Here is an 8,319-nt window from a genome sequence, read left to right as displayed (position 1 = left end):
ATATGTATGTGTATATATATATGTGTGTATATATACATACACACATAATAGTCTCATGGCGCATTCATGTACAACCAGAGGAAGGCAGTGGCTGAGTGGTTAGAGCTGTCATCCTCCAATGCAAGAGTTGGAGGTTAGAATCCACCAGCAGTCACATGCTGAAGTGCCCCTGGGCAAGACACTGAACCCCTCCTTTCCTCCAATGTGCGTCCCATCGGTGTCTGAATGTGATAAATCACTGATCAGTCTCTTTAGAATGATTTGTTCAATTAATAATGTAGAGATGTAGTAGAGAGCTGTATGAATGAGGACACAGATTGTAGTGTAAAGCACTTTGAGTATGTTGATAAGATAGAAAGCTTCTATATAAGTACAGTCCATTTAATCTACAAAAGTCAAAAATCCTAACTGAAATTGTTGTTGCTCTAAGTAAAAATAAAACAGATGTTAAACTCTTAAACTACACACAGACTATTATTTTTTTTTAAATACAAATGTATTTTGCTTTTTTTTATTACACAAGGATTTTATTTTTTTGTATTCAGTGTATTTTTTTTTTTACAAAATCCTTAGGAAGTTATGTAGGTTTAAAATGCTCTAAAGTATTAAAGTCACATTGTAATACGCACATTTTATTCAGTTTTGAAAGTTAACCTAAACCTTTCATTTCACTGTTTTATTTAGAATAGCTAATATGTTTGTGTGGGTTATTAAGTTTAGGTTGCACTTTAATGTACCATTAGATAAAAGTAGTAGGAATGAAACATTTTTTATAAGTAATCAGAAGCACAACTTGACTTATCACATATTTAATGCAAGCTGAAGCTCTAACCAGCACTGTCTTACCAGACAGTCAAATCACAGTTCTATTCCTGATAGATTTAAACTTTCATATCATCTGGTCACAACCCATCCCCACTCATCGGAACTGAAACTAAAGATCATCAGTGTACTCAATATGGTGGCACCAGTAGTGCTCCATACTCCACTGCCCAAAGTGTGTCTCTGCTCATTTTGCACCCCCTGCAATTAGAATATAGTCTGCTGGAGTTGACAATTTAATGAAGAGATGCAGATTTTAAATAGTTTGTAATTGATCAACATTGCCTTTTTAAGGCATGTTTTAAGCAACTTGTCTGAGGAAATAGAAAATCACCCACAAACATCTCAAGACATTTTGTTGACTCCCTCATGAACAAAATGAAATACAAAATATGTGATCTTGGGTCTCGATGTGTCAAAGTCAAATTTATGCATATAAAGTCGAGAAATACAATGAAAACAGCAAATAAAATACATCTACTATCAAACAAGCTAAAGTTGAACATAAACAAAATTAAAATGGAAGAAAACGAGTGTTTGGAAAAGGCCACCTGTTACCGATGTGCTAATGTCAGCAAATATCAAATTAAAAAATGATTTAAAATAAATAAAATGTTTATTTTTTTCATCAGAAAGGCTATTCAAAGGAAGAGATTTGATAGTTTCAGACAATAAATGGTTTAAAATCATTGTACTGTAGGGGCAGTGAAGCTTGAAGGGGAATTGAAGCGTCTTTGAGGCGTGACTTTGACCTTTTGAAGCTGCTGTTTGCAGCAGCAGGTTGGGAAACCCCTCCAGGAGATAAATTTTCAGAATCCAATGTTTGATCAAATAAATCCGGCTCGAAGGACCAAAGTGTTTGACAAAAGAAATATCCTTTCATCATCTGTTTACTCAAACAAGCCACTCTGAGGATATGAGAAGATTTTTTTAACTGTTCTTTACTTGCAAGGGCAGACGTCACGAGGAAGTTTCACACATGTACAAAGTTACATGCTTTGAGCCTCATCAGTGAGAATCTGCACCGGACAGAGAGGCAGGAAGAGCTTTAACACACGCTTATCAGACAGAGCCGAGGTCAAGACGACGCTTACAGACTCGGAGGAGGCCTTGGAGTTTCATCAGGTGCCTCTGTGAGCCTGCAGGCTCCTCTCTGAGCAGTCAAAACAACTCTCTAACACACATAAATTTAACATGAATCAGTGATAAACAGCCATAACCTTTACCTACATTCCCTCGACATCCAACACAATCTCACAGAGTTGAGTCTGAAGCAAAAGCAGACCTGAAACCATCACGCAGGAATAAAAGACGCTAAAGAAAATCAAAACAAAGGAAAAACCGCGCCCGCTTGGAAAAACGTTCCCCCTGTTCAGTCAGTACCACTTTACAATAAGGCTCCCCTTATGGATGGCTAATAAATAGTTTATAGATACATTATTAATTTCCCTATAAACACTTTATAAATCATTAATAACTGCTTATAAAGCATTAATTAAGGGTGACAGAGACAAAACTGACCAGTTTGTTGCCAAATAGTGAGACAAATCTGTTCACCAATATATTTAATCTAGAGTTGTTATATTAAACATTTCAGACTAAGTTACTACCTTATAAGCACAATAAGTATTTGTAAACCTATTTCTTTAGCGTGTGATATTGTACTTTGTCACTGCATTATAAATATCTACAACTAATACTATATCCTAAAAAAAATAGGTCTACAAATGCTTATTGTGTTTACAAGGTAGTAACTTAGAGTGAAATGTTTAATATAACAACTCTAGATGAAATATATAGGTGAACAAATTTAACTCACTACTTGGCAACAAACTGGTCAGTTTTGTCTGTCACCCTTAATTAATGTATAATAAACAATTATTAATGATTTATAACGTGTTTATAGAGGATTTAATAACTTATCTATAAATGATTTCTTAGCCACCTATGTAAAGTGGTACCTGTCCGTGTGAAACCTCCTTCACGGCTCAGTCAGAGGACGGGATCAGCACAAACAGGCTCCTCTGGGTGGGAACCTGAGGGATGAGCTCACCTGCTGCTCATCTCTCCACCCCTCACTCGTCTCAGTGTCCTTCTTGTCAGGCGGCTCCTCATGAACGAGAATGAGGGAGTTTCCTATGACGGCTTCAGGTTCCACTTTTTTTTTTTTTTTTGGTCCACCCAGTGTCACTTTAACGCACCATCAGCAGATTTGTTTTTCTGAAAGGACAGCTGAAGAACGGCTGAACGTAAGGAAGTTTTGCAGAGCAGGAAGAAAGCTGCGCAGAGGAGAGTGTGCAGCTGGATTTGAGAAACCTGTGACCTCACGGGCATTCATGTGTTCAGCTCTGCCTTCAAGATGTGTTTAAACTCTGAACATATCACGCGTTTTAAAGCATTGATCAATTATTCTGTTTCCGTTCAGCTGTAGACTCTTTCCATTTGACCTGAAACCCTCAGCAGGTTAAACACCGGCCTGTTTGCTGCAAAAGGTGGGCGTAGTAATGAAGACGTCTTCAAAGCTCCTTCATTCAGTGTCAAGTACTGAGTAAAAACGTTTTTTTTAAGTAAAAGTACACATTGTTGTGTGTAATTTCTATCTGAGCGAATCTGAGCGCTCAACCTGTAAAACTGAAGAAACAAAGATGGAGAACAAGTGAAGTGTTTGACAAAAGACACGGGATTATTGTGCAAATTTGAAGGTCTTCCTCATTATTGTAAACAAATAGTAGAATCTATATAAATATTTTATATGTAGGGCATATAAAACAACAAGGGACACGTTTAAATTCAGACAAATAAAGCATACTTGCATATTTTAGTGGTAACCTTAAAAGACAAATAAACTGAACAGAACATTAAACTTGATGCATATTTCTCTGGAAAACATAAATTTTTCACAACAATCAGAACTTGTTCAGTCAAAGGTATGACCTGCATCCATTTACTGTCTTGATCATTTAAATAAAAAGGCACGAAAAACAAGCTTTTATTATGAAACAAGCTTTAAAAGAACTCACATTTCAGCAGCTCTGTGCAGCCGAACTGATTCCTCAAACTAAAATTAGAAGCTGCAGTCTGACTCAGTTGGGCTTTCAGATCTCTTTTCAGTAAAACATCAAGAGTTTTCTGAAGGGTCAGTGTCCTGCTTTAGCAGTGGCCCCTCCACAAAGGATTTATTGTGGGGGGAGGACACACTCAACATCCTGCGATGGCACCAAAACCAATATTCAGAACAGAATTTGAGGGGATCTGTTGTGTTGTCATTTATCTGTTATTTGGCAAATACACTAATCCCCTTCTGACGTCAGTCATCTATTGATTTTTATTTTTACAGTCGATGGTACTTATTGGAAAACAAACATTCATTGCTCAACTTACTGAAGCCTGTTCTCTCCTAAATGTATATTTATCAAAAATATAATGCTCATAAATTCCTGAGACCCTCCTGAGTTGTTGGAGAACTTGGGTTTAGTCTGGTCTTTATTCAGGGAGACTGGATTCAAAGTTGTGTTTTTTTCATTTTAATGACGTTTATGTGTTCATATTTAACTCTCAGTTGTTGAGAATAATGTTTGTTTTTCTATTTATAAGGTTATTTTAATCCTAAATAGCTAGGCAATTAAAAAAAATGCACACAAGAAAACAGGATAAAATAAGAGGATAAAAATGCCAAGGATGTTAATTATGTAGGTGTGGTCTTTGCCCCCTCTGGTCCCCCCTTAATGACACCCCTGCATTTCAGGAAACTGTCAAGCTTCCACACTTAACTGTCGCAAGGAGTTTAATTAAATACACAAAGTCTTTGCTAATGTTCAAATTTGAACTTTTCTTTTGATTTGAAAGATGTTCCAAGATTTTTTTTTAAATTATTTTTATGTCACATAAAAATTCAGGCTTGGCGGACAGATTTGTTTAGAGAGGAAAAAAACAAAACGAGCAAATCATTGACTCAAAAGTGACTGAATTATCCCCAGAAGTCTCACCACATGAATATGACGGCTGAATGATACTTTATTATTTTTACATAAAGTTGGTGATGTTGTGAGGTCAAGACGAGCCTGACTAATGTGGCAAAAAGAACAAGAGTGCAAACAGAGTTGTTTTTTAAAAAAAAAGCACAAAAGAAATATAATTAGGTCGTAAAAAAAATCAAGGTGTGATCAATCAGACCGTGCAGAACTTTATGTATCGGGACTAAAACGCTGGCTGTTGTTGGGCTTGTTCAGCGCTTCAAACTAATCCTTCGTGTCATTTTAGCTCCGGTGTCCAAACAGTCGATACGTTTCACACCTCGATCAGAGAAGCTGTTGATGAGCGGAAACAGAACGCAGCCAATTCCTCATTTCTTCTGTTAGCTCTTTGGGTTCGACACAAACACTACACAAAGTGCACTTCTGGTTCGTTTGAGCTTTAATGCAACTGAAACCCTTCATTATAAAAACTATGTGTCACCATGAGCAAAACTCTAATAAAAAAGTATTTGTTAGATGAATCCTTTAGAGCTTTTAAAGCATTTTTCTAATTGCAGACCTCAAACGTTCATGTGTCGATGCTGCGCTGCCAGTTTTAAAGACTCACGGTGGGTTTGGCGGGAGATCAGGCAGATTGGGGGAGGCAGAATAACTGCTTTTTCTAGAGAATTTACAAAAAGAAAAAAAAAGTCTTCACACTTCTCAGAAAAATTGAGGAACTCACAAACACATGACCCTGCAGATCACCAGATTCTGTCACAAACTGTGAGGTTTAACCCGTTAGTCTGAAACGGATTGATTTGGACTATTTATTTCCCATGACACGAGTCACAGTGGCTGTACGGAAACCAAAGATAAAATGTTTTCAGTGAATGACAATCATTATTTTTTATTTGTAGGATTACAGTGTAGTTTTTAATGAAATACTTGAACCAGTCAACATTACACACATTTTAAAGTGAACAAGAAGCTGCCTTAAAGCTCATCTCCGACTCTCTGCTGCCCCCTGGTGGACACTGACACAGCTGCATGTCTGCTCAACATTGTTTTTAAATGAACAAAACTAAACCAAATCCAAAATATCTAACCAACATACGTGCAAATCAAAATGGTAGCTGTTTACTTGAAACATAAACATGTGCGTTTTTGATAAATGAGGTGAAACTTCCTCGATTCTTTCTTAAATGAATGCACTTTTATATAACTTTTCACATCCATACCTGCTACAGCCACAGCAGCCAACAGCAAAACAATAAAAAACAACAAATCAACAAAAACGTGGTAACTACACTTAAAAAAAAAGATTATTTTGTCTTAATTAAAGTTTTTCACGTGTTGAGAGTACACATATTTAAATTTATTAATCTTGTTTTATATACAAGTGGTGCCGTTTAAAACATGTTTTGTTTACGTTTGTTTACGTACCATGTATTTTACATTTTATTTTTTGTTTATATTTTTCTAGGTGGTGTATTTTTATTTCGAGGGCACAAGCTGTTGTATTTATTTACTTATTTATTTAGCTGCAAGTAGTATATTCATAATGTTTTATAATAGTCTATTTTTTGTTTGTTTATTTTCTCACAGTGTAGTTTCTATGTGGATTGTAAATATTTAAATATGTGACAGCGGTGCACTTTTATTTTAAATATATAACGTGTTTTCTATATAAAACATCCAGGTAAGTAAATAACATACTTCCTAAATTCACCCTGAATTTAGGAATACCACCTCTTCAAAAATGAAAGAGAAACAAACAAACAAACAAACATATAAATGAGTAAATAAAAGTGTTCAGACTTTGTTCAGAGTTACAGGAAGATGATTTACATGACTCACATGAGTGAGTTCAGATCAGCAGGAAACATTTATTTCCTTTTCATCGTCCTCATCCTGTTCAGTCGAGCAGCATTTCATTTTATTTGTACAAATCATATTTTTAATTATTATTTTCCACTTTGTCCAAATGTCAGCAGGTTCGTTCAGCCCTGTCTTGAACCTGAAGCCGTTTCGACTCAGTGATCAGAGCGATGCAGCACAGAGCTATTAATGCGTTATTCTGGTAATTCAAGATGAACTTTAATCTGTCAGGAACAGATTCATTATTGTAGCAGTTGTTGATGCACGCACAGGCACTCTGCACGTGATCAGATACACGAAGAACAGACACAAAAGATCATTTTAACAGCAGGAAGCCTGAACTCAGGGTATCACACGAAAGAATCCTCTTCTGTTCTCAGGTTGGATGAATGAAGCTCAGTCAATATGAGAAATTATATTTCCTGCAAAAATGCAGTGTGAAAGCTTATTGCAGAAGAACTAGCTGAGAAACAGCTGAAATTAGCTAAAAAACATGCAGAAATTTAGCTGAAATGAAAAAACAAGCCTAGATATGCAGAAGAAAGCAGAAAGAACACATATTTCCTGAATTAGGTTAAAAAAAAGCAGAAATGAGCACAAAAAATTAGGAATTTAGCTAAAAACAGTGCAGAAATAATATTATTAATAATAAAACAGCTGAAAAGTAGCTGAAAATGCAGAAAGAAGCTTAACTACCAGAAGGAAGGAGAAAGAGCTCAAATTAGTGCAAAATTGTGGAATTAGCTGAAAAAGCTAAAATTAGCATTAAAAAAGCTAAACACTAGCTGAAATAACAGAAAAAGTTTAAATTATTAGTAAAAGATTTAAGGAGCATAACAAGATGAAATTAGCACAAAAAACAGTTAATTAGGTTGAATGTAGCAGAATTTACTACATTAAAAAAACCACAACAAAAAACAAACAAACAAGGATTTACCTGAAAACAGCTTAAATTAGCTAAAAAATGTTAAAAAGTTAGCTTTGGTTGTAGAACACGCTGAAATTTGCAGAAGAAAGCAGAAAGAGCAAATGTTTGCCTTAAGTCTGAAAGAAGCAGAAATGAGCACAAAAAGTGGAAATTATTTTTAAAAACAGGCCCAATTAGTAAAAAATAAATAAATAAAAACAGCTGAAAAGAAGCTTAAAGGGCAGAAAGAAGCTTACGTTGCCAGAAGGAAGTGCTGAGAGCACCTTTTTGCTAAATTGGGCTGAATAAAGTTTAAATGAGTGCAAAAATGTGAAATTAGATGAAAAAGCTAAATTTAGCACAAACAGCTAAATAGTAGCTGAAATAACTGGAACAAGCAGAAAAAAGCTGAAAGAAGCACAACAAGCTGAAATGAGCAGAAATAAGTTAATTAGGCAGAAAGTAGCAGAGACTACCATAAAAACTTGAATTTATCTGAAAACAACTCAAATTAGCTGAAAAGGTAGAACAAGCTTAAATTAGCATAAGAAAGCAGACATTTTTGCCCAATTAGGCTGAAAGAAGCAAAAATGAACGTTTTGATATATGACTGTTTGAAATCGCTTGAAAACTGCGGGGAGAGAATCACGCTGAAAAATGTACAGAAGAAAAATGGATCAGAACAGTGGGAATGCTTCACAAACATTCACACAACAATAAAAGCCGATCATTGTTTTCCTTAGAACAACAAGATGA

Source organism: Nematolebias whitei, chromosome 15, assembly GCF_014905685.2.
Source record: "Nematolebias whitei isolate Nwh7 chromosome 15, NemWhi1, whole genome shotgun sequence".
NCBI classification, from domain to species: Eukaryota; Metazoa; Chordata; class Actinopteri; order Cyprinodontiformes; family Rivulidae; genus Nematolebias; species Nematolebias whitei.
The sequence above is the reverse complement of the archived record's forward strand: the minus strand, read 5'-3'. Positions refer to the sequence as shown.